This window comes from Schistocerca cancellata, unplaced genomic scaffold (genome assembly GCF_023864275.1).
Source record: "Schistocerca cancellata isolate TAMUIC-IGC-003103 unplaced genomic scaffold, iqSchCanc2.1 HiC_scaffold_872, whole genome shotgun sequence".
In the NCBI taxonomy this organism is placed as follows: domain Eukaryota; kingdom Metazoa; phylum Arthropoda; class Insecta; order Orthoptera; family Acrididae; genus Schistocerca; species Schistocerca cancellata.
Window position 1 is genome coordinate 166706 of NW_026046882.1, and position 22341 is coordinate 189046.

At 51.9% G+C, this 22341-nt stretch overlaps 20 non-coding genes across 20 annotated transcripts; all 20 read left to right on the top strand.

The window, feature by feature from the left end:
* Nucleotides 1-1039: 1039 nt before the first annotated feature.
* Nucleotides 1040-1112, top strand: Trnaa-ugc (transfer RNA alanine (anticodon UGC)). Its single transcript has one exon. It is a non-coding gene; the product is annotated as a tRNA-Ala (tRNA).
* Nucleotides 1113-1535: 423 nt separating this feature from the next.
* Nucleotides 1536-1608, top strand: Trnaa-agc (transfer RNA alanine (anticodon AGC)). Its single transcript has one exon. It is a non-coding gene; the product is annotated as a tRNA-Ala (tRNA).
* A 1786-nt stretch (nt 1609-3394) lies between these two features.
* Nucleotides 3395-3467, top strand: Trnaa-ugc (transfer RNA alanine (anticodon UGC)). The gene has a single exon. It is a non-coding gene; the product is annotated as a tRNA-Ala (tRNA).
* A 423-nt stretch (nt 3468-3890) lies between these two features.
* Trnaa-agc (transfer RNA alanine (anticodon AGC)) lies at nt 3891-3963 on the top strand. Its single transcript has one exon. It is a non-coding gene; the product is annotated as a tRNA-Ala (tRNA).
* A 1430-nt stretch (nt 3964-5393) lies between these two features.
* Trnaa-ugc (transfer RNA alanine (anticodon UGC)) lies at nt 5394-5466 on the top strand. The gene has a single exon. It is a non-coding gene; the product is annotated as a tRNA-Ala (tRNA).
* A 423-nt stretch (nt 5467-5889) lies between these two features.
* Trnaa-agc (transfer RNA alanine (anticodon AGC)) lies at nt 5890-5962 on the top strand. The gene has a single exon. It is a non-coding gene; the product is annotated as a tRNA-Ala (tRNA).
* Nucleotides 5963-7748: 1786 nt separating this feature from the next.
* On the top strand, nt 7749-7821 carry Trnaa-ugc (transfer RNA alanine (anticodon UGC)). Its single transcript has one exon. It is a non-coding gene; the product is annotated as a tRNA-Ala (tRNA).
* Nucleotides 7822-8244: 423 nt separating this feature from the next.
* Nucleotides 8245-8317, top strand: Trnaa-agc (transfer RNA alanine (anticodon AGC)). Its single transcript has one exon. It is a non-coding gene; the product is annotated as a tRNA-Ala (tRNA).
* Nucleotides 8318-10103: 1786 nt separating this feature from the next.
* Trnaa-ugc (transfer RNA alanine (anticodon UGC)) lies at nt 10104-10176 on the top strand. The gene has a single exon. It is a non-coding gene; the product is annotated as a tRNA-Ala (tRNA).
* Nucleotides 10177-10599: 423 nt separating this feature from the next.
* On the top strand, nt 10600-10672 carry Trnaa-agc (transfer RNA alanine (anticodon AGC)). The gene has a single exon. It is a non-coding gene; the product is annotated as a tRNA-Ala (tRNA).
* Nucleotides 10673-12458: 1786 nt separating this feature from the next.
* Nucleotides 12459-12531, top strand: Trnaa-ugc (transfer RNA alanine (anticodon UGC)). The gene has a single exon. It is a non-coding gene; the product is annotated as a tRNA-Ala (tRNA).
* A 423-nt stretch (nt 12532-12954) lies between these two features.
* Nucleotides 12955-13027, top strand: Trnaa-agc (transfer RNA alanine (anticodon AGC)). The gene has a single exon. It is a non-coding gene; the product is annotated as a tRNA-Ala (tRNA).
* Nucleotides 13028-14457: 1430 nt separating this feature from the next.
* On the top strand, nt 14458-14530 carry Trnaa-ugc (transfer RNA alanine (anticodon UGC)). Its single transcript has one exon. It is a non-coding gene; the product is annotated as a tRNA-Ala (tRNA).
* Nucleotides 14531-14953: 423 nt separating this feature from the next.
* Nucleotides 14954-15026, top strand: Trnaa-agc (transfer RNA alanine (anticodon AGC)). The gene has a single exon. It is a non-coding gene; the product is annotated as a tRNA-Ala (tRNA).
* Nucleotides 15027-16456: 1430 nt separating this feature from the next.
* Trnaa-ugc (transfer RNA alanine (anticodon UGC)) lies at nt 16457-16529 on the top strand. Its single transcript has one exon. It is a non-coding gene; the product is annotated as a tRNA-Ala (tRNA).
* Nucleotides 16530-16952: 423 nt separating this feature from the next.
* On the top strand, nt 16953-17025 carry Trnaa-agc (transfer RNA alanine (anticodon AGC)). Its single transcript has one exon. It is a non-coding gene; the product is annotated as a tRNA-Ala (tRNA).
* Nucleotides 17026-18811: 1786 nt separating this feature from the next.
* On the top strand, nt 18812-18884 carry Trnaa-ugc (transfer RNA alanine (anticodon UGC)). The gene has a single exon. It is a non-coding gene; the product is annotated as a tRNA-Ala (tRNA).
* Nucleotides 18885-19307: 423 nt separating this feature from the next.
* Nucleotides 19308-19380, top strand: Trnaa-agc (transfer RNA alanine (anticodon AGC)). Its single transcript has one exon. It is a non-coding gene; the product is annotated as a tRNA-Ala (tRNA).
* Nucleotides 19381-21522: 2142 nt separating this feature from the next.
* Trnaa-ugc (transfer RNA alanine (anticodon UGC)) lies at nt 21523-21595 on the top strand. The gene has a single exon. It is a non-coding gene; the product is annotated as a tRNA-Ala (tRNA).
* Nucleotides 21596-22018: 423 nt separating this feature from the next.
* Trnaa-agc (transfer RNA alanine (anticodon AGC)) lies at nt 22019-22091 on the top strand. The gene has a single exon. It is a non-coding gene; the product is annotated as a tRNA-Ala (tRNA).
* The last annotated feature ends 250 nt before the right edge of the window (nt 22092-22341 follow it).

Consider the following 22341-nt stretch of genomic DNA (forward strand, 5'->3'; position numbering starts at 1 on the left):
GTGCGAACACGGGAAGGTTGCAGCCCCTCGCTGCCTGCAGACACCGAGCAGCCACACTAGGTGGGCGGCCTAAGCCGTAGGCGAAATGTGCTCACTCGCTTGGGCGCGACGTCAAGCTCTAAATAAGGCTGTCACTAGCGTGAGCGTTGCGTGAGCGTCGTGTAAAGTCGGAAAAGTCGTCTGCATTGGTGAGTGCCATGTTTGGGGAGCGTTTCGTAGTTTGCGCAGTGCAATGGAGACGCGGAAACGTGTTGTGGCCCAGTCTTTTGCAGTTGGACGACAAGAGTGGTACACAGTAGTAAAGTGCGAGGCAGTGAGTTGGCATGAACTGTCGAGTGCACAATGGGGCTTCAGATGTGCGAACACGGGAAGGTTGCAGCCCCTCGCTGCCTGCAGACACCGAGCAGCCACACTAGGTGGGCGGCCTAAGCCGTAGGCGAAATGTGCTCACTCGCTTGGGCGCGACGTCAAGCTCTAAATAAGGCTGTCACTAGCGTGAGCGTTGCGTGAGCGTCGTGTAAAGTCGGAAAAGTCGTCTGCATTGGTGAGTGCCATGTTTGGGGAGCGTTTCGTAGTTTGCGCAGTGCAATGGAGACGCGGAAACGTGTTGTGGCCCAGTCTTTTGCAGTTGGACGACAAGAGTGGTACACAGTAGTAAAGTGCGAGGCAGTGAGTTGGCATGAACAGTCGAGTGCACAATGGGGCTTCAGATGTGCTTGTTACCTGAGGCGCGGTGTGATTGCCGACAAGGAGTGAAAACGGAGCAATTTGTGACTGTCCTTTCGAGAAATGGCTCTGAGCACTATGGGTCTCAACTGCTGTGGTCATCAGTCGACAGTCCTTTCAATTTAAGACGTTAAATACAGACGGAATTTGTAGTCGTAACACCAGAACATCGAAACTACTTGGAACTCATGTGTATATGAACGTGACCACGCCTTTGTACACTGGTCCCTTCACCCCTACAAACCAACCAACCATCAGGTCCGTGCACTTCAGAGTAGCACAGAAAGGAAAACAGCGCAGCTCTGTTGCGCTTGGGGGCGTTGCTCAGTTGGTAGAGCGTTCGCTTTGCATGTGAAAGGTCCCGGGTTCAAGCCCCGGCGCCTCCATGTTTTGTGGACAGTGCATGGTAAGTGTTGGTCGCGGCGAGCCTAAAGACACGCAAGATGTTGCAAAGCCAGCGTCACAGACTCATATGATGTATACTGACGTAAGGAGCGCTAGACGTAAATGTGAGGACCGGCTGTTGTCGAGGTGTCATCGACTGCAAATCTGTCTTAGGTATAACGGCCTAACCTCAATGAAGTCTAGAGAGTGGACAACACGTCCGTCTTACTCAGAGTGGTGGCCGAACGCTATTTTCGACGTTGTGCGTGCCACTTTAATTTTGGCCAACTACGATTCGATACAGAATGCAGAAAACCTGAAAGACACCCTCGCGGCCACATTGAGAGTAGTGTTTGTCTGCGGAATAATGAGAGTGCAAGGGTCTGTGGTATTGATATGGTTGTATGTAGCACTATTTGTCATCAGGGGGCGTAGCTCAGATGGTAGAGCGCTCGCTTAGCATGCGAGAGGTACTGGGATCGATACCCAGCGCCTCCAGAATTTTTAACACACCAACATGTCCACACTGCCATGCAAGTGGAATAATTCACAGCCAGCGAATGTGTCAAGGCAGATACGAGCGAACGATTAGCAGCCACAATTGGCAAGCGTACTGTTACGCGCAAGAAGCACCCTCCTCCCACCGCTACACTGAATTTAGAAACAGTACAAGTCCTCCCTTAAGATTCTCAAACCTATGTCGGAAAGATCTGCCTTGCGCCGAGTTCACAAAAATCCCACTGCACATTCCCATTCTTTACGTGCAGTCGGCTGCTACTGGTGTTGCTAGTTGTGACTGCTGATGACAGATGCCGTAGCAATCAATTCATGGAGTGAGTTGTATGTTTTGCGATACTCTGTCTCTGACAAGCAAGCAGAGGTGACATAGGCGCGAACACGGGAAGGTTGCAGCCCCTCGCTGCCTGCAGAAACCGAGCAGCCACACTAGTTGGGCGGCCTAAGCCGTAGGCGAAATGTGCTCACTCGCTTGGGCGCGACGTCAAGCTCTAAATAAGGCTGTCACTAGCGTGAGCGTTGCGTGAGCGTCGTGTAAAGTCGGAAAAGTCGTCTGCATTGGTGAGTGCCATGTTTGGGGAGCGTTTCGTAGTTTGCGCAGTGCAATGGAGACGCGGAAACGTGTTGTGGCCCAGTCTTTTGCAGTTGGACGACAAGAGTGGTACACAGTAGTAAAGTGCGAGGCAGTGAGTTGGCATGAACAGTCGAGTGCACAATGGGGCTTCAGATGTGCGAACACGGGAAGGTTGCAGCCCCTCGCTGCCTGCAGACACCGAGCAGCCACACTAGGTGGGCGGCCTAAGCCGTAGGCGAAATGTGCTCACTCGCTTGAGCGCGACGTCAAGCTCTAAATAAGGCTGTCACTAGCGTGAGCGTTGCGTGAGCGTCGTGTAAAGTCGGAAAAGTCGTCTGCATTGGTGAGTGCCATGTTTGGGGAGCGTTTCGTAGTTTGCGCAGTGCAATGGAGACGCGGAAACGTGTTGTGGCCCAGTCTTTTGCAGTTGGACGACAAGAGTGGTACACAGTAGTAAAGTGCGAGGCAGTGAGTTGGCATGAACTGTCGAGTGCACAATGGGGCTTCAGATGTGCGAACACGGGAAGGTTGCAGCCCCTCGCTGCCTGCAGACACCGAGCAGCCACACTAGGTGGGCGGCCTAAGCCGTAGGCGAAATGTGCTCACTCGCTTGGGCGCGACGTCAAGCTCTAAATAAGGCTGTCACTAGCGTGAGCGTTGCGTGAGCGTCGTGTAAAGTCGGAAAAGTCGTCTGCATTGGTGAGTGCCATGTTTGGGGAGCGTTTCGTAGTTTGCGCAGTGCAATGGAGACGCGGAAACGTGTTGTGGCCCAGTCTTTTGCAGTTGGACGACAAGAGTGGTACACAGTAGTAAAGTGCGAGGCAGTGAGTTGGCATGAACAGTCGAGTGCACAATGGGGCTTCAGATGTGCTTGTTACCTGAGGCGCGGTGTGATTGCCGACAAGGAGTGAAAACGGAGCAATTTGTGACTGTCCTTTCGAGAAATGGCTCTGAGCACTATGGGTCTCAACTGCTGTGGTCATCAGTCGACAGTCCTTTCAATTTAAGACGTTAAATACAGACGGAATTTGTAGTCGTAACACCAGAACATCGAAACTACTTGGAACTCATGTGTATATGAACGTGACCACGCCTTTGTACACTGGTCCCTTCACCCCTACAAACCAACCAACCATCAGGTCCGTGCACTTCAGAGTAGCACAGAAAGGAAAACAGCGCAGCTCTGTTGCGCTTGGGGGCGTTGCTCAGTTGGTAGAGCGTTCGCTTTGCATGTGAAAGGTCCCGGGTTCAAGCCCCGGCGCCTCCATGTTTTGTGGACAGTGCATGGTAAGTGTTGGTCGCGGCGAGCCTAAAGACACGCAAGATGTTGCAAAGCCAGCGTCACAGACTCATATGATGTATACTGACGTAAGGAGCGCTAGACGTAAATGTGAGGACCGGCTGTTGTCGAGGTGTCATCGACTGCAAATCTGTCTTAGGTATAACGGCCTAACCTCAATGAAGTCTAGAGAGTGGACAACACGTCCGTCTTACTCAGAGTGGTGGCCGAACGCTATTTTCGACGTTGTGCGTGCCACTTTAATTTTGGCCAACTACGATTCGATACAGAATGCAGAAAACCTGAAAGACACCCTCGCGGCCACATTGAGAGTAGTGTTTGTCTGCGGAATAATGAGAGTGCAAGGGTCTGTGGTATTGATATGGTTGTATGTAGCACTATTTGTCATCAGGGGGCGTAGCTCAGATGGTAGAGCGCTCGCTTAGCATGCGAGAGGTACTGGGATCGATACCCAGCGCCTCCAGAATTTTTAACACACCAACATGTCCACACTGCCATGCAAGTGGAATAATTCACAGCCAGCGAATGTGTCAAGGCAGATACGAGCGAACGATTAGCAGCCACAATTGGCAAGCGTACTGTTACGCGCAAGAAGCACCCTCCTCCCACCGCTACACTGAATTTAGAAACAGTACAAGTCCTCCCTTAAGATTCTCAAACCTATGTCGGAAAGATCTGCCTTGCGCCGAGTTCACAAAAATCCCACTGCACATTCCCATTCTTTACGTGCAGTCGGCTGCTACTGGTGTTGCTAGTTGTGACTGCTGATGACAGATGCCGTAGCAATCAATTCATGGAGTGAGTTGTATGTTTTGCGATACTCTGTCTCTGACAAGCAAGCAGAGGTGACATAGGCGCGAACACGGGAAGGTTGCAGCCCCTCGCTGCCTGCAGAAACCGAGCAGCCACACTAGTTGGGCGGCCTAAGCCGTAGGCGAAATGTGCTCACTCGCTTGGGCGCGACGTCAAGCTCTAAATAAGGCTGTCACTAGCGTGAGCGTTGCGTGAGCGTCGTGTAAAGTCGGAAAAGTCGTCTGCATTGGTGAGTGCCATGTTTGGGGAGCGTTTCGTAGTTTGCGCAGTGCAATGGAGACGCGGAAACGTGTTGTGGCCCAGTCTTTTGCAGTTGGACGACAAGAGTGGTACACAGTAGTAAAGTGCGAGGCAGTGAGTTGGCATGAACAGTCGAGTGCACAATGGGGCTTCAGATGTGCGAACACGGGAAGGTTGCAGCCCCTCGCTGCCTGCAGACACCGAGCAGCCACACTAGGTGGGCGGCCTAAGCCGTAGGCGAAATGTGCTCACTCGCTTGGGCGCGACGTCAAGCTCTAAATAAGGCTGTCACTAGCGTGAGCGTTGCGTGAGCGTCGTGTAAAGTCGGAAAAGTCGTCTGCATTGGTGAGTGCCATGTTTGGGGAGCGTTTCGTAGTTTGCGCAGTGCAATGGAGACGCGGAAACGTGTTGTGGCCCAGTCTTTTGCAGTTGGACGACAAGAGTGGTACACAGTAGTAAAGTGCGAGGCAGTGAGTTGGCATGAACAGTCGAGTGCACAATGGGGCTTCAGATGTGCTTGTTACCTGAGGCGCGGTGTGATTGCCGACAAGGAGTGAAAACGGAGCAATTTGTGACTGTCCTTTCGAGAAATGGCTCTGAGCACTATGGGTCTCAACTGCTGTGGTCATCAGTCGACAGTCCTTTCAATTTAAGACGTTAAATACAGACGGAATTTGTAGTCGTAACACCAGAACATCGAAACTACTTGGAACTCATGTGTATATGAACGTGACCACGCCTTTGTACACTGGTCCCTTCACCCCTACAAACCAACCAACCATCAGGTCCGTGCACTTCAGAGTAGCAAAGAAAGGAAAACAGCGCAGCTCTGTTGCGCTTGGGGGCGTAGCTCAGTTGGTAGAGCGTTCGCTTTGCATGTGAAAGGTCCCGGGTTCAAGCCCCGGCGCCTCCATGTTTTGTGGACAGTGCATGGTAAGTGTTGGTCGCGGCGAGCCTAAAGACACGCAAGATGTTGCAAAGCCAGCGTCACAGACTCATATGATGTATACTGACGTAAGGATCGCTAGACGTAAATGTGAGGACCGGCTGTTGTCGAGGTGTCATCGACTGCAAATCTGTCTTAGGTATAACGGCCTAACCTCAATGAAGTCTAGAGAGTGGACAACACGTCCGTCTTACTCAGAGTGGTGGCCGAACGCTATTTTCGACGTTGTGCGTGCCACTTTAATTTTGGCCAACTACGATTCGATACAGAATGCAGAAAACCTGAAAGACACCCTCGCGGCCACATTGAGAGTAGTGTTTGTCTGCGGAATAATGAGAGTGCAAGGGTCTGTGGTATTGATATGGTTGTATGTAGCACTATTTGTCATCAGGGGGCGTAGCTCAGATGGTAGAGCGCTCGCTTAGCATGCGAGAGGTACTGGGATCGATACCCAGCGCCTCCAGAATTTTTAACACACCAACATGTCCACACTGCCATGCAAGTGGAATAATTCACAGCCAGCGAATGTGTCAAGGCAGATACGAGCGAACGATTAGCAGCCACAATTGGCAAGCGTACTGTTACGCGCAAGAAGCACCCTCCTCCCACCGCTACACTGAATTTAGAAACAGTACAAGTCCTCCCTTAAGATTCTCAAACCTATGTCGGAAAGATCTGCCTTGCGCCGAGTTCACAAAAATCCCACTGCACATTCCCATTCTTTACGTGCAGTCGGCTGCTACTGGTGTTGCTAGTTGTGACTGCTGATGACAGATGCCGTAGCAATCAATTCATGGAGTGAGTTGTATGTTTTGCGATACTCTGTCTCTGACAAGCAAGCAGAGGTGACATAGGCGCGAACACGGGAAGGTTGCAGCCCCTCGCTGCCTGCAGACACCGAGCAGCCACACTAGTTGGGCGGCCTAAGCCGTAGGCGAAATGTGCTCACTCGCTTGGGCGCGACGTCAAGCTCTAAATAAGGCTGTCACTAGCGTGAGCGTTGCGTGAGCGTCGTGTAAAGTCGGAAAAGTCGTCTGCATTGGTGAGTGCCATGTTTGGGGAGCGTTTCGTAGTTTGCGCAGTGCAATGGAGACGCGGAAACGTGTTGTGGCCCAGTCTTTTGCAGTTGGACGACAAGAGTGGTACACAGTAGTAAAGTGCGAGGCAGTGAGTTGGCATGAACAGTCGAGTGCACAATGGGGCTTCAGATGTGCGAACACGGGAAGGTTGCAGCCCCTCGCTGCCTGCAGACACCGAGCAGCCACACTAGGTGGGCGGCCTAAGCCGTAGGCGAAATGTGCTCACTCGCTTGGGCGCGACGTCAAGCTCTAAATAAGGCTGTCACTAGCGTGAGCGTTGCGTGAGCGTCGTGTAAAGTCGGAAAAGTCGTCTGCATTGGTGAGTGCCATGTTTGGGGAGCGTTTCGTAGTTTGCGCAGTGCAATGGAGACGCGGAAACGTGTTGTGGCCCAGTCTTTTGCAGTTGGACGACAAGAGTGGTACACAGTAGTAAAGTGCGAGGCAGTGAGTTGGCATGAACAGTCGAGTGCACAATGGGGCTTCAGATGTGCGAACACGGGAAGGTTGCAGCCCCTCGCTGCCTGCAGACACCGAGCAGCCACACTAGGTGGGCGGCCTAAGCCGTAGGCGAAATGTGCTCACTCGCTTGGGCGCGACGTCAAGCTCTAAATAAGGCTGTCACTAGCGTGAGCGTTGCGTGAGCGTCGTGTAAAGTCGGAAAAGTCGTCTGCATTGGTGAGTGCCATGTTTGGGGAGCGTTTCGTAGTTTGCGCAGTGCAATGGAGACGCGGAAACGTGTTGTGGCCCAGTCTTTTGCAGTTGGACGACAAGAGTGGTACACAGTAGTAAAGTGCGAGGCAGTGAGTTGGCATGAACAGTCGAGTGCACAATGGGGCTTCAGATGTGCTTGTTACCTGAGGCGCGGTGTGATTGCCGACAAGGAGTGAAAACGGAGCAATTTGTGACTGTCCTTTCGAGAAATGGCTCTGAGCACTATGGGTCTCAACTGCTGTGGTCATCAGTCGACAGTCCTTTCAATTTAAGACGTTAAATACAGACGGAATTTGTAGTCGTAACACCAGAACATCGAAACTACTTGGAACTCATGTGTATATGAACGTGACCACGCCTTTGTACACTGGTCCCTTCACCCCTACAAACCAACCAACCATCAGGTCCGTGCACTTCAGAGTAGCAAAGAAAGGAAAACAGCGCAGCTCTGTTGCGCTTGGGGGCGTAGCTCAGTTGGTAGAGCGTTCGCTTTGCATGTGAAAGGTCCCGGGTTCAAGCCCCGGCGCCTCCATGTTTTGTGGACAGTGCATGGTAAGTGTTGGTCGCGGCGAGCCTAAAGACACGCAAGATGTTGCAAAGCCAGCGTCACAGACTCATATGATGTATACTGACGTAAGGAGCGCTAGACGTAAATGTGAGGACCGGCTGTTGTCGAGGTGTCATCGACTGCAAATCTGTCTTAGGTATAACGGCCTAACCTCAATGAAGTCTAGAGAGTGGACAACACGTCCGTCTTACTCAGAGTGGTGGCCGAACGCTATTTTCGACGTTGTGCGTGCCACTTTAATTTTGGCCAACTACGATTCGATACAGAATGCAGAAAACCTGAAAGACACCCTCGCGGCCACATTGAGAGTAGTGTTTGTCTGCGGAATAATGAGAGTGCAAGGGTCTGTGGTATTGATATGGTTGTATGTAGCACTATTTGTCATCAGGGGGCGTAGCTCAGATGGTAGAGCGCTCGCTTAGCATGCGAGAGGTACTGGGATCGATACCCAGCGCCTCCAGAATTTTTAACACACCAACATGTCCACACTGCCATGCAAGTGGAATAATTCACAGCCAGCGAATGTGTCAAGGCAGATACGAGCGAACGATTAGCAGCCACAATTGGCAAGCGTACTGTTACGCGCAAGAAGCACCCTCCTCCCACCGCTACACTGAATTTAGAAACAGTACAAGTCCTCCCTTAAGATTCTCAAACCTATGTCGGAAAGATCTGCCTTGCGCCGAGTTCACAAAAATCCCACTGCACATTCCCATTCTTTACGTGCAGTCGGCTGCTACTGGTGTTGCTAGTTGTGACTGCTGATGACAGATGCCGTAGCAATCAATTCATGGAGTGAGTTGTATGTTTTGCGATACTCTGTCTCTGACAAGCAAGCAGAGGTGATATAGGCGCGAACACGGGAAGGTTGCAGCCCCTCGCTGCCTGCAGACACCGAGCAGCCACACTAGTTGGGCGGCCTAAGCCGTAGGCGAAATGTGCTCACTCGCTTGGGCGCGACGTCAAGCTCTAAATAAGGCTGTCACTAGCGTGAGCGTTGCGTGAGCGTCGTGTAAAGTCGGAAAAGTCGTCTGCATTGGTGAGTGCCATGTTTGGGGAGCGTTTCGTAGTTTGCGCAGTGCAATGGAGACGCGGAAACGTGTTGTGGCCCAGTCTTTTGCAGTTGGACGACAAGAGTGGTACACAGTAGTAAAGTGCGAGGCAGTGAGTTGGCATGAACAGTCGAGTGCACAATGGGGCTTCAGATGTGCGAACACGGGAAGGTTGCAGCCCCTCGCTGCCTGCAGACACCGAGCAGCCACACTAGGTGGGCGGCCTAAGCCGTAGGCGAAATGTGCTCACTCGCTTGGGCGCGACGTCAAGCTCTAAATAAGGCTGTCACTAGCGTGAGCGTTGCGTGAGCGTCGTGTAAAGTCGGAAAAGTCGTCTGCATTGGTGAGTGCCATGTTTGGGGAGCGTTTCGTAGTTTGCGCAGTGCAATGGAGACGCGGAAACGTGTTGTGGCCCAGTCTTTTGCAGTTGGACGACAAGAGTGGTACACAGTAGTAAAGTGCGAGGCAGTGAGTTGGCATGAACAGTCGAGTGCACAATGGGGCTTCAGATGTGCGAACACGGGAAGGTTGCAGCCCCTCGCTGCCTGCAGACACCGAGCAGCCACACTAGGTGGGCGGCCTAAGCCGTAGGCGAAATGTGCTCACTCGCTTGGGCGCGACGTCAAGCTCTAAATAAGGCTGTCACTAGCGTGAGCGTTGCGTGAGCGTCGTGTAAAGTCGGAAAAGTCGTCTGCATTGGTGAGTGCCATGTTTGGGGAGCGTTTCGTAGTTTGCGCAGTGCAATGGAGACGCGGAAACGTGTTGTGGCCCAGTCTTTTGCAGTTGGACGACAAGAGTGGTACACAGTAGTAAAGTGCGAGGCAGTGAGTTGGCATGAACAGTCGAGTGCACAATGGGGCTTCAGATGTGCTTGTTACCTGAGGCGCGGTGTGATTGCCGACAAGGAGTGAAAACGGAGCAATTTGTGACTGTCCTTTCGAGAAATGGCTCTGAGCACTATGGGTCTCAACTGCTGTGGTCATCAGTCGACAGTCCTTTCAATTTAAGACGTTAAATACAGACGGAATTTGTAGTCGTAACACCAGAACATCGAAACTACTTGGAACTCATGTGTATATGAACGTGACCACGCCTTTGTACACTGGTCCCTTCACCCCTACAAACCAACCAACCATCAGGTCCGTGCACTTCAGAGTAGCAAAGAAAGGAAAACAGCGCAGCTCTGTTGCGCTTGGGGGCGTAGCTCAGTTGGTAGAGCGTTCGCTTTGCATGTGAAAGGTCCCGGGTTCAAGCCCCGGCGCCTCCATGTTTTGTGGACAGTGCATGGTAAGTGTTGGTCGCGGCGAGCCTAAAGACACGCAAGATGTTGCAAAGCCAGCGTCACAGACTCATATGATGTATACTGACGTAAGGATCGCTAGACGTAAATGTGAGGACCGGCTGTTGTCGAGGTGTCATCGACTGCAAATCTGTCTTAGGTATAACGGCCTAACCTCAATGAAGTCTAGAGAGTGGACAACACGTCCGTCTTACTCAGAGTGGTGGCCGAACGCTATTTTCGACGTTGTGCGTGCCACTTTAATTTTGGCCAACTACGATTCGATACAGAATGCAGAAAACCTGAAAGACACCCTCGCGGCCACATTGAGAGTAGTGTTTGTCTGCGGAATAATGAGAGTGCAAGGGTCTGTGGTATTGATATGGTTGTATGTAGCACTATTTGTCATCAGGGGGCGTAGCTCAGATGGTAGAGCGCTCGCTTAGCATGCGAGAGGTACTGGGATCGATACCCAGCGCCTCCAGAATTTTTAACACACCAACATGTCCACACTGCCATGCAAGTGGAATAATTCACAGCCAGCGAATGTGTCAAGGCAGATACGAGCGAACGATTAGCAGCCACAATTGGCAAGCGTACTGTTACGCGCAAGAAGCACCCTCCTCCCACCGCTACACTGAATTTAGAAACAGTACAAGTCCTCCCTTAAGATTCTCAAACCTATGTCGGAAAGATCTGCCTTGCGCCGAGTTCACAAAAATCCCACTGCACATTCCCATTCTTTACGTGCAGTCGGCTGCTACTGGTGTTGCTAGTTGTGACTGCTGATGACAGATGCCGTAGCAATCAATTCATGGAGTGAGTTGTATGTTTTGCGATACTCTGTCTCTGACAAGCAAGCAGAGGTGACATAGGCGCGAACACGGGAAGGTTGCAGCCCCTCGCTGCCTGCAGACACCGAGCAGCCACACTAGTTGGGCGGCCTAAGCCGTAGGCGAAATGTGCTCACTCGCTTGGGCGCGACGTCAAGCTCTAAATAAGGCTGTCACTAGCGTGAGCGTTGCGTGAGCGTCGTGTAAAGTCGGAAAAGTCGTCTGCATTGGTGAGTGCCATGTTTGGGGAGCGTTTCGTAGTTTGCGCAGTGCAATGGAGACGCGGAAACGTGTTGTGGCCCAGTCTTTTGCAGTTGGACGACAAGAGTGGTACACAGTAGTAAAGTGCGAGGCAGTGAGTTGGCATGAACAGTCGAGTGCACAATGGGGCTTCAGATGTGCGAACACGGGAAGGTTGCAGCCCCTCGCTGCCTGCAGACACCGAGCAGCCACACTAGGTGGGCGGCCTAAGCCGTAGGCGAAATGTGCTCACTCGCTTGGGCGCGACGTCAAGCTCTAAATAAGGCTGTCACTAGCGTGAGCGTTGCGTGAGCGTCGTGTAAAGTCGGAAAAGTCGTCTGCATTGGTGAGTGCCATGTTTGGGGAGCGTTTCGTAGTTTGCGCAGTGCAATGGAGACGCGGAAACGTGTTGTGGCCCAGTCTTTTGCAGTTGGACGACAAGAGTGGTACACAGTAGTAAAGTGCGAGGCAGTGAGTTGGCATGAACAGTCGAGTGCACAATGGGGCTTCAGATGTGCGAACACGGGAAGGTTGCAGCCCCTCGCTGCCTGCAGACACCGAGCAGCCACACTAGGTGGGCGGCCTAAGCCGTAGGCGAAATGTGCTCACTCGCTTGGGCGCGACGTCAAGCTCTAAATAAGGCTGTCACTAGCGTGAGCGTTGCGTGAGCGTCGTGTAAAGTCGGAAAAGTCGTCTGCATTGGTGAGTGCCATGTTTGGGGAGCGTTTCGTAGTTTGCGCAGTGCAATGGAGACGCGGAAACGTGTTGTGGCCCAGTCTTTTGCAGTTGGACGACAAGAGTGGTACACAGTAGTAAAGTGCGAGGCAGTGAGTTGGCATGAACAGTCGAGTGCACAATGGGGCTTCAGATGTGCTTGTTACCTGAGGCGCGGTGTGATTGCCGACAAGGAGTGAAAACGGAGCAATTTGTGACTGTCCTTTCGAGAAATGGCTCTGAGCACTATGGGTCTCAACTGCTGTGGTCATCAGTCGACAGTCCTTTCAATTTAAGACGTTAAATACAGACGGAATTTGTAGTCGTAACACCAGAACATCGAAACTACTTGGAACTCATGTGTATATGAACGTGACCACGCCTTTGTACACTGGTCCCTTCACCCCTACAAACCAACCAACCATCAGGTCCGTGCACTTCAGAGTAGCAAAGAAAGGAAAACAGCGCAGCTCTGTTGCGCTTGGGGGCGTAGCTCAGTTGGTAGAGCGTTCGCTTTGCATGTGAAAGGTCCCGGGTTCAAGCCCCGGCGCCTCCATGTTTTGTGGACAGTGCATGGTAAGTGTTGGTCGCGGCGAGCCTAAAGACACGCAAGATGTTGCAAAGCCAGCGTCACAGACTCATATGATGTATACTGACGTAAGGAGCGCTAGACGTAAATGTGAGGACCGGCTGTTGTCGAGGTGTCATCGACTGCAAATCTGTCTTAGGTATAACGGCCTAACCTCAATGAAGTCTAGAGAGTGGACAACACGTCCGTCTTACTCAGAGTGGTGGCCGAACGCTATTTTCGACGTTGTGCGTGCCACTTTAATTTTGGCCAACTACGATTCGATACAGAATGCAGAAAACCTGAAAGACACCCTCGCGGCCACATTGAGAGTAGTGTTTGTCTGCGGAATAATGAGAGTGCAAGGGTCTGTGGTATTGATATGGTTGTATGTAGCACTATTTGTCATCAGGGGGCGTAGCTCAGATGGTAGAGCGCTCGCTTAGCATGCGAGAGGTACTGGGATCGATACCCAGCGCCTCCAGAATTTTTAACACACCAACATGTCCACACTGCCATGCAAGTGGAATAATTCACAGCCAGCGAATGTGTCAAGGCAGATACGAGCGAACGATTAGCAGCCACAATTGGCAAGCGTACTGTTACGCGCAAGAAGCACCCTCCTCCCACCGCTACACTGAATTTAGAAACAGTACAAGTCCTCCCTTAAGATTCTCAAACCTATGTCGGAAAGATCTGCCTTGCGCCGAGTTCACAAAAATCCCACTGCACATTCCCATTCTTTACGTGCAGTCGGCTGCTACTGGTGTTGCTAGTTGTGACTGCTGATGACAGATGCCGTAGCAATCAATTCATGGAGTGAGTTGTATGTTTTGCGATACTCTGTCTCTGACAAGCAAGCAGAGGTGACATAGGCGCGAACACGGGAAGGTTGCAGCCCCTCGCTGCCTGCAGACACCGAGCAGCCACACTAGTTGGGCGGCCTAAGCCGTAGGCGAAATGTGCTCACTCGCTTGGGCGCGACGTCAAGCTCTAAATAAGGCTGTCACTAGCGTGAGCGTTGCGTGAGCGTCGTGTAAAGTCGGAAAAGTCGTCTGCATTGGTGAGTGCCATGTTTGGGGAGCGTTTCGTAGTTTGCGCAGTGCAATGGAGACGCGGAAACGTGTTGTGGCCCAGTCTTTTGCAGTTGGACGACAAGAGTGGTACACAGTAGTAAAGTGCGAGGCAGTGAGTTGGCATGAACAGTCGAGTGCACAATGGGGCTTCAGATGTGCGAACACGGGAAGGTTGCAGCCCCTCGCTGCCTGCAGACACCGAGCAGCCACACTAGGTGGGCGGCCTAAGCCGTAGGCGAAATGTGCTCACTCGCTTGGGCGCGACGTCAAGCTCTAAATAAGGCTGTCACTAGCGTGAGCGTTGCGTGAGCGTCGTGTAAAGTCGGAAAAGTCGTCTGCATTGGTGAGTGCCATGTTTGGGGAGCGTTTCGTAGTTTGCGCAGTGCAATGGAGACGCGGAAAAGTGTTGTGGCCCAGTCTTTTGCAGTTGGACGACAAGAGTGGTACACAGTAGTAAAGTGCGAGGCAGTGAGTTGGCATGAACAGTCGAGTGCACAATGGGGCTTCAGATGTGCTTGTTACCTGAGGCGCGGTGTGATTGCCGACAAGGAGTGAAAACGGAGCAATTTGTGACTGTCCTTTCGAGAAATGGCTCTGAGCACTATGGGTCTCAACTGCTGTGGTCATCAGTCGACAGTCCTTTCAATTTAAGACGTTAAATACAGACGGAATTTGTAGTCGTAACACCAGAACATCGAAACTACTTGGAACTCATGTGTATATGAACGTGACCACGCCTTTGTACACTGGTCCCTTCACCCCTACAAACCAACCAACCATCAGGTCCGTGCACTTCAGAGTAGCAAAGAAAGGAAAACAGCGCAGCTCTGTTGCGCTTGGGGGCGTAGCTCAGTTGGTAGAGCGTTCGCTTTGCATGTGAAAGGTCCCGGGTTCAAGCCCCGGCGCCTCCATGTTTTGTGGACAGTGCATGGTAAGTGTTGGTCGCGGCGAGCCTAAAGACACGCAAGATGTTGCAAAGCCAGCGTCACAGACTCATATGATGTATACTGACGTAAGGAGAGCAAGACGTAAATGTGAGGACCGGCTGTTGTCGAGGTGTCATCGACTGCAAATCTGTCTTAGGTATAACGGCCTAACCTCAATGAAGTCTAGAGAGTGGACAACACGTCCGTCTTACTCAGAGTGGTGGCCGAACGCTATTTTCGACGTTGTGCGTGCCACTTTAATTTTGGCCAACTACGATTCGATACAGAATGCAGAAAACCTGAAAGACACCCTCGCGGCCACATTGAGAGTAGTGTTTGTCTGCGGAATAATGAGAGTGCAAGGGTCTGTGGTATTGATATGGTTGTATGTAGCACTATTTGTCATCAGGGGGCGTAGCTCAGATGGTAGAGCGCTCGCTTAGCATGCGAGAGGTACTGGGATCGATACCCAGCGCCTCCAGAATTTTTAACACACCAACATGTCCACACTGCCATGCAAGTGGAATAATTCACAGCCAGCGAATGTGTCAAGGCAGATACGAGCGAACGATTAGCAGCCACAATTGGCAAGCGTACTGTTACGCGCAAGAAGCACCCTCCTCCCACCGCTACACTGAATTTAGAAACAGTACAAGTCCTCCCTTAAGATTCTCAAACCTATGTCGGAAAGATCTGCCTTGCGCCGAGTTCACAAAAATCCCACTGCACATTCCCATTCTTTACGTGCAGTCGGCTGCTACTGGTGTTGCTAGTTGTGACTGCTGATGACAGATGCCGTAGCAATCAATTCATGGAGTGAGTTGTATGTTTTGCGATACTCTGTCTCTGACAAGCAAGCAGAGGTGACATAGGCGCGAACACGGGAAGGTTGCAGCCCCTCGCTGCCTGCAGACACCGAGCAGCCACACTAGTTGGGCGGCCTAAGCCGTAGGCGAAATGTGCTCACTCGCTTGGGCGCGACGTCAAGCTCTAAATAAGGCTGTCACTAGCGTGAGCGTTGCGTGAGCGTCGTGTAAAGTCGGAAAAGTCGTCTGCATTGGTGAGTGCCATGTTTGGGGAGCGTTTCGTAGTTTGCGCAGTGCAATGGAGACGCGGAAACGTGTTGTGGCCCAGTCTTTTGCAGTTGGACGACAAGAGTGGTACACAGTAGTAAAGTGCGAGGCAGTGAGTTGGCATGAACAGTCGAGTGCACAATGGGGCTTCAGATGTGCGAACACGGGAAGGTTGCAGCCCCTCGCTGCCTGCAGACACCGAGCAGCCACACTAGGTGGGCGGCCTAAGCCGTAGGCGAAATGTGCTCACTCGCTTGGGCGCGACGTCAAGCTCTAAATAAGGCTGTCACTAGCGTGAGCGTTGCGTGAGCGTCGTGTAAAGTCGGAAAAGTCGTCTGCATTGGTGAGTGCCATGTTTGGGGAGCGTTTCGTAGTTTGCGCAGTGCAATGGAGACGCGGAAAAGTGTTGTGGCCCAGTCTTTTGCAGTTGGACGACAAGAGTGGTACACAGTAGTAAAGTGCGAGGCAGTGAGTTGGCATGAACAGTCGAGTGCACAATGGGGCTTCAGATGTGCTTGTTACCTGAGGCGCGGTGTGATTGCCGACAAGGAGTGAAAACGGAGCAATTTGTGACTGTCCTTTCGAGAAATGGCTCTGAGCACTATGGGTCTCAACTGCTGTGGTCATCAGTCGACAGTCCTTTCAATTTAAGACGTTAAATACAGACGGAATTTGTAGTCGTAACACCAGAACATCGAAACTACTTGGAACTCATGTGTATATGAACGTGACCACGCCTTTGTACACTGGTCCCTTCACCCCTACAAACCAACCAACCATCAGGTCCGTGCACTTCAGAGTAGCAAAGAAAGGAAAACAGCGCAGCTCTGTTGCGCTTGGGGGCGTAGCTCAGTTGGTAGAGCGTTCGCTTTGCATGTGAAAGGTCCCGGGTTCAAGCCCCGGCGCCTCCATGTTTTGTGGACAGTGCATGGTAAGTGTTGGTCGCGGCGAGCCTAAAGACACGCAAGATGTTGCAAAGCCAGCGTCACAGACTCATATGATGTATACTGACGTAAGGAGAGCAAGACGTAAATGTGAGGACCGGCTGTTGTCGAGGTGTCATCGACTGCAAATCTGTCTTAGGTATAACGGCCTAACCTCAATGAAGTCTAGAGAGTGGACAACACGTCCGTCTTACTCAGAGTGGTGGCCGAACGCTATTTTCGACGTTGTGCGTGCCACTTTAATTTTGGCCAACTACGATTCGATACAGAATGCAGAAAACCTGAAAGACACCCTCGCGGCCACATTGAGAGTAGTGTTTGTCTGCGGAATAATGAGAGTGCAAGGGTCTGTGGTATTGATATGGTTGTATGTAGCACTATTTGTCATCAGGGGGCGTAGCTCAGATGGTAGAGCGCTCGCTTAGCATGCGAGAGGTACTGGGATCGATACCCAGCGCCTCCAGAATTTTTAACACACCAACATGTCCACACTGCCATGCAAGTGGAATAATTCACAGCCAGCGAATGTGTCAAGGCAGATACGAGCGAACGATTAGCAGCCACAATTGGCAAGCGTACTGTTACGCGCAAGAAGCACCCTCCTCCCACCGCTACACTGAATTTAGAAACAGTACAAGTCCTCCCTTAAGATTCTCAAACCTATGTCGGAAAGATCTGCCTTGCGCCGAGTTCACAAAAATCCCACTGCACATTCCCATTCTTTACGTGCAGTCGGCTGCTACTGGTGTTGCTAGTTGTGACTGCTGATGACAGATGCCGTAGCAATCAATTCATGGAGTGAGTTGTATGTTTTGCGATACTCTGTCTCTGACAAGCAAGCAGAGGTGACATAGGCGCGAACACGGGAAGGTTGCAGCCCCTCGCTGCCTGCAGACACCGAGCAGCCACACTAGTTGGGCGGCCTAAGCCGTAGGCGAAATGTGCTCACTCGCTTGGGCGCGACGTCAAGCTCTAAATAAGGCTGTCACTAGCGTGAGCGTTGCGTGAGCGTCGTGTAAAGTCGGAAAAGTCGTCTGCATTGGTGAGTGCCATGTTTGGGGAGCGTTTCGTAGTTTGCGCAGTGCAATGGAGACGCGGAAACGTGTTGTGGCCCAGTCTTTTGCAGTTGGACGACAAGAGTGGTACACAGTAGTAAAGTGCGAGGCAGTGAGTTGGCATGAACAGTCGAGTGCACAATGGGGCTTCAGATGTGCGAACACGGGAAGGTTGCAGCCCCTCGCTGCCTGCAGACACCGAGCAGCCACACTAGGTGGGCGGCCTAAGCCGTAGGCGAAATGTGCTCACTCGCTTGGGCGCGACGTCAAGCTCTAAATAAGGCTGTCACTAGCGTGAGCGTTGCGTGAGCGTCGTGTAAAGTCGGAAAAGTCGTCTGCATTGGTGAGTGCCATGTTTGGGGAGCGTTTCGTAGTTTGCGCAGTGCAATGGAGACGCGGAAACGTGTTGTGGCCCAGTCTTTTGCAGTTGGACGACAAGAGTGGTACACAGTAGTAAAGTGCGAGGCAGTGAGTTGGCATGAACAGTCGAGTGCACAATGGGGCTTCAGATGTGCGAACACGGGAAGGTTGCAGCCCCTCGCTGCCTGCAGACACCGAGCAGCCACACTAGGTGGGCGGCCTAAGCCGTAGGCGAAATGTGCTCACTCGCTTGGGCGCGACGTCAAGCTCTAAATAAGGCTGTCACTAGCGTGAGCGTTGCGTGAGCGTCGTGTAAAGTCGGAAAAGTCGTCTGCATTGGTGAGTGCCATGTTTGGGGAGCGTTTCGTAGTTTGCGCAGTGCAATGGAGACGCGGAAACGTGTTGTGGCCCAGTCTTTTGCAGTTGGACGACAAGAGTGGTACACAGTAGTAAAGTGCGAGGCAGTGAGTTGGCATGAACAGTCGAGTGCACAATGGGGCTTCAGATGTGCTTGTTACCTGAGGCGCGGTGTGATTGCCGACAAGGAGTGAAAACGGAGCAATTTGTGACTGTCCTTTCGAGAAATGGCTCTGAGCACTATGGGTCTCAACTGCTGTGGTCATCAGTCGACAGTCCTTTCAATTTAAGACGTTAAATACAGACGGAATTTGTAGTCGTAACACCAGAACATCGAAACTACTTGGAACTCATGTGTATATGAACGTGACCACGCCTTTGTACACTGGTCCCTTCACCCCTACAAACCAACCAACCATCAGGTCCGTGCACTTCAGAGTAGCAAAGAAAGGAAAACAGCGCAGCTCTGTTGCGCTTGGGGGCGTAGCTCAGTTGGTAGAGCGTTCGCTTTGCATGTGAAAGGTCCCGGGTTCAAGCCCCGGCGCCTCCATGTTTTGTGGACAGTGCATGGTAAGTGTTGGTCGCGGCGAGCCTAAAGACACGCAAGATGTTGCAAAGCCAGCGTCACAGACTCATATGATGTATACTGACGTAAGGAGAGCAAGACGTAAATGTGAGGACCGGCTGTTGTCGAGGTGTCATCGACTGCAAATCTGTCTTAGGTATAACGGCCTAACCTCAATGAAGTCTAGAGAGTGGACAACACGTCCGTCTTACTCAGAGTGGTGGCCGAACGCTATTTTCGACGTTGTGCGTGCCACTTTAATTTTGGCCAACTACGATTCGATACAGAATGCAGAAAACCTGAAAGACACCCTCGCGGCCACATTGAGAGTAGTGTTTGTCTGCGGAATAATGAGAGTGCAAGGGTCTGTGGTATTGATATGGTTGTATGTAGCACTATTTGTCATCAGGGGGCGTAGCTCAGATGGTAGAGCGCTCGCTTAGCATGCGAGAGGTACTGGGATCGATACCCAGCGCCTCCAGAATTTTTAACACACCAACATGTCCACACTGCCATGCAAGTGGAATAATTCACAGCCAGCGAATGTGTCAAGGCAGATACGAGCGAACGATTAGCAGCCACAATTGGCAAGCGTACTGTTACGCGCAAGAAGCACCCTCCTCCCACCGCTACACTGAATTTAGAAACAGTACAAGTCCTCCCTTAAGATTCTCAAACCTATGTCGGAAAGATCTGCCTTGCGCCGAGTTCACAAAAATCCCACTGCACATTCCCATTCTTTACGTGCAGTCGGCTGCTACTGGTGTTGCTAGTTGTGACTGCTGATGACAGATGCCGTAGCAATCAATTCATGGAGTGAGTTGTATGTTTTGCGATACTCTGTCTCTGACAAGCAAGCAGAGGTGACATAGGCGCGAACACGGGAAGGTTGCAGCCCCTCGCTGCCTGCAGACACCGAGCAGCCACACTAGTTGGGCGGCCTAAGCCGTAGGCGAAATGTGCTCACTCGCTTGGGCGCGACGTCAAGCTCTAAATAAGGCTGTCACTAGCGTGAGCGTTGCGTGAGCGTCGTGTAAAGTCGGAAAAGTCGTCTGCATTGGTGAGTGCCATGTTTGGGGAGCGTTTCGTAGTTTGCGCAGTGCAATGGAGACGCGGAAACGTGTTGTGGCCCAGTCTTTTGCAGTTGGACGACAAGAGTGGTACACAGTAGTAAAGTGCGAGGCAGTGAGTTGGCATGAACAGTCGAGTGCACAATGGGGCTTCTGATGTGCGAACACGGGAAGGTTGCAGCCCCTCGCTGCCTGCAGACACCGAGCAGCCACACTAGGTGGGCGGCCTAAGCCGTAGGCGAAATGTGCTCACTCGCTTGGGCGCGACGTCAAGCTCTAAATAAGGCTGTCACTAGCGTGAGCGTTGCGTGAGCGTCGTGTAAAGTCGGAAAAGTCGTCTGCATTGGTGAGTGCCATGTTTGGGGAGCGTTTCGTAGTTTGCGCAGTGCAATGGAGACGCGGAAACGTGTTGTGGCCCAGTCTTTTGCAGTTGGACGACAAGAGTGGTACACAGTAGTAAAGTGCGAGGCAGTGAGTTGGCATGAACAGTCGAGTGCACAATGGGGCTTCAGATGTGCGAACACGGGAAGGTTGCAGCCCCTCGCTGCCTGCAGACACCGAGCAGCCACACTAGGTGGGCGGCCTAAGCCGTAGGCGAAATGTGCTCACTCGCTTGGGCGCGACGTCAAGCTCTAAATAAGGCTGTCACTAGCGTGAGCGTTGCGTGAGCGTCGTGTAAAGTCGGAAAAGTCGTCTGCATTGGTGAGTGCCATGTTTGGGGAGCGTTTCGTAGTTTGCGCAGTGCAATGGAGACGCGGAAACGTGTTGTGGCCCAGTCTTTTGCAGTTGGACGACAAGAGTGGTACACAGTAGTAAAGTGCGAGGCAGTGAGTTGGCATGAACAGTCGAGTGCACAATGGGGCTTCAGATGTGCGAACACGGGAAGGTTGCAGCCCCTCGCTGCCTGCAGACACCGAGCAGCCACACTAGGTGGGCGGCCTAAGCCGTAGGCGAAATGTGCTCACTCGCTTGGGCGCGACGTCAAGCTCTAAATAAGGCTGTCACTAGCGTGAGCGTTGCGTGAGCGTCGTGTAAAGTCGGAAAAGTCGTCTGCATTGGTGAGTGCCATGTTTGGGGAGCGTTTCGTAGTTTGCGCAGTGCAATGGAGACGCGGAAACGTGTTGTGGCCCAGTCTTTTGCAGTTGGACGACAAGAGTGGTACACAGTAGTAAAGTGCGAGGCAGTGAGTTGGCATGAACAGTCGAGTGCACAATGTGGCTTCAGATGTGCTTGTTACCTGAGGCGCGGTGTGATTGCCGACAAGGAGTGAAAACGGAGCAATTTGTGACTGTCCTTTCGAGAAATGGCTCTGAGCACTATGGGTCTCAACTGCTGTGGTCATCAGTCGACAGTCCTTTCAATTTAAGACGTTAAATACAGACGGAATTTGTAGTCGTAACACCAGAACATCGAAACTACTTGGAACTCATGTGTATATGAACGTGACCACGCCTTTGTACACTGGTCCCTTCACCCCTACAAACCAACCAACCATCAGGTCCGTGCACTTCAGAGTAGCAAAGAAAGGAAAACAGCGCAGCTCTGTTGCGCTTGGGGGCGTAGCTCAGTTGGTAGAGCGTTCGCTTTGCATGTGAAAGGTCCCGGGTTCAAGCCCCGGCGCCTCCATGTTTTGTGGACAGTGCATGGTAAGTGTTGGTCGCGGCGAGCCTAAAGACACGCAAGATGTTGCAAAGCCAGCGTCACAGACTCATATGATGTATACTGACGTAAGGAGAGCAAGACGTAAATGTGAGGACCGGCTGTTGTCGAGGTGTCATCGACTGCAAATCTGTCTTAGGTATAACGGCCTAACCTCAATGAAGTCTAGAGAGTGGACAACACGTCCGTCTTACTCAGAGTGGTGGCCGAACGCTATTTTCGACGTTGTGCGTGCCACTTTAATTTTGGCCAACTACGATTCGATACAGAATGCAGAAAACCTGAAAGACACCCTCGCGGCCACATTGAGAGTAGTGTTTGTCTGCGGAATAATGAGAGTGCAAGGGTCTGCGGTATTGATATGGTTGTATGTAGCACTATTTGTCATCAGGGGGCGTAGCTCAGATGGTAGAGCGCTCGCTTAGCATGCGAGAGGTACTGGGATCGATACCCAGCGCCTCCAGAATTTTTAACACACCAACATGTCCACACTGCCATGCAAGTGGAATAATTCACAGCCAGCGAATGTGTCAAGGCAGATACGAGCGAACGATTAGCAGCCACAATTGGCAAGCGTACTGTTACGCGCAAGAAGCACCCTCCTCCCACCGCTACACTGAATTTAGAAACAGTACAAGTCCTCCCTTAAGATTCTCAAACCTATGTCGGAAAGATCTGCCTTGCGCCGAGTTCACAAAAATCCCACTGCACAT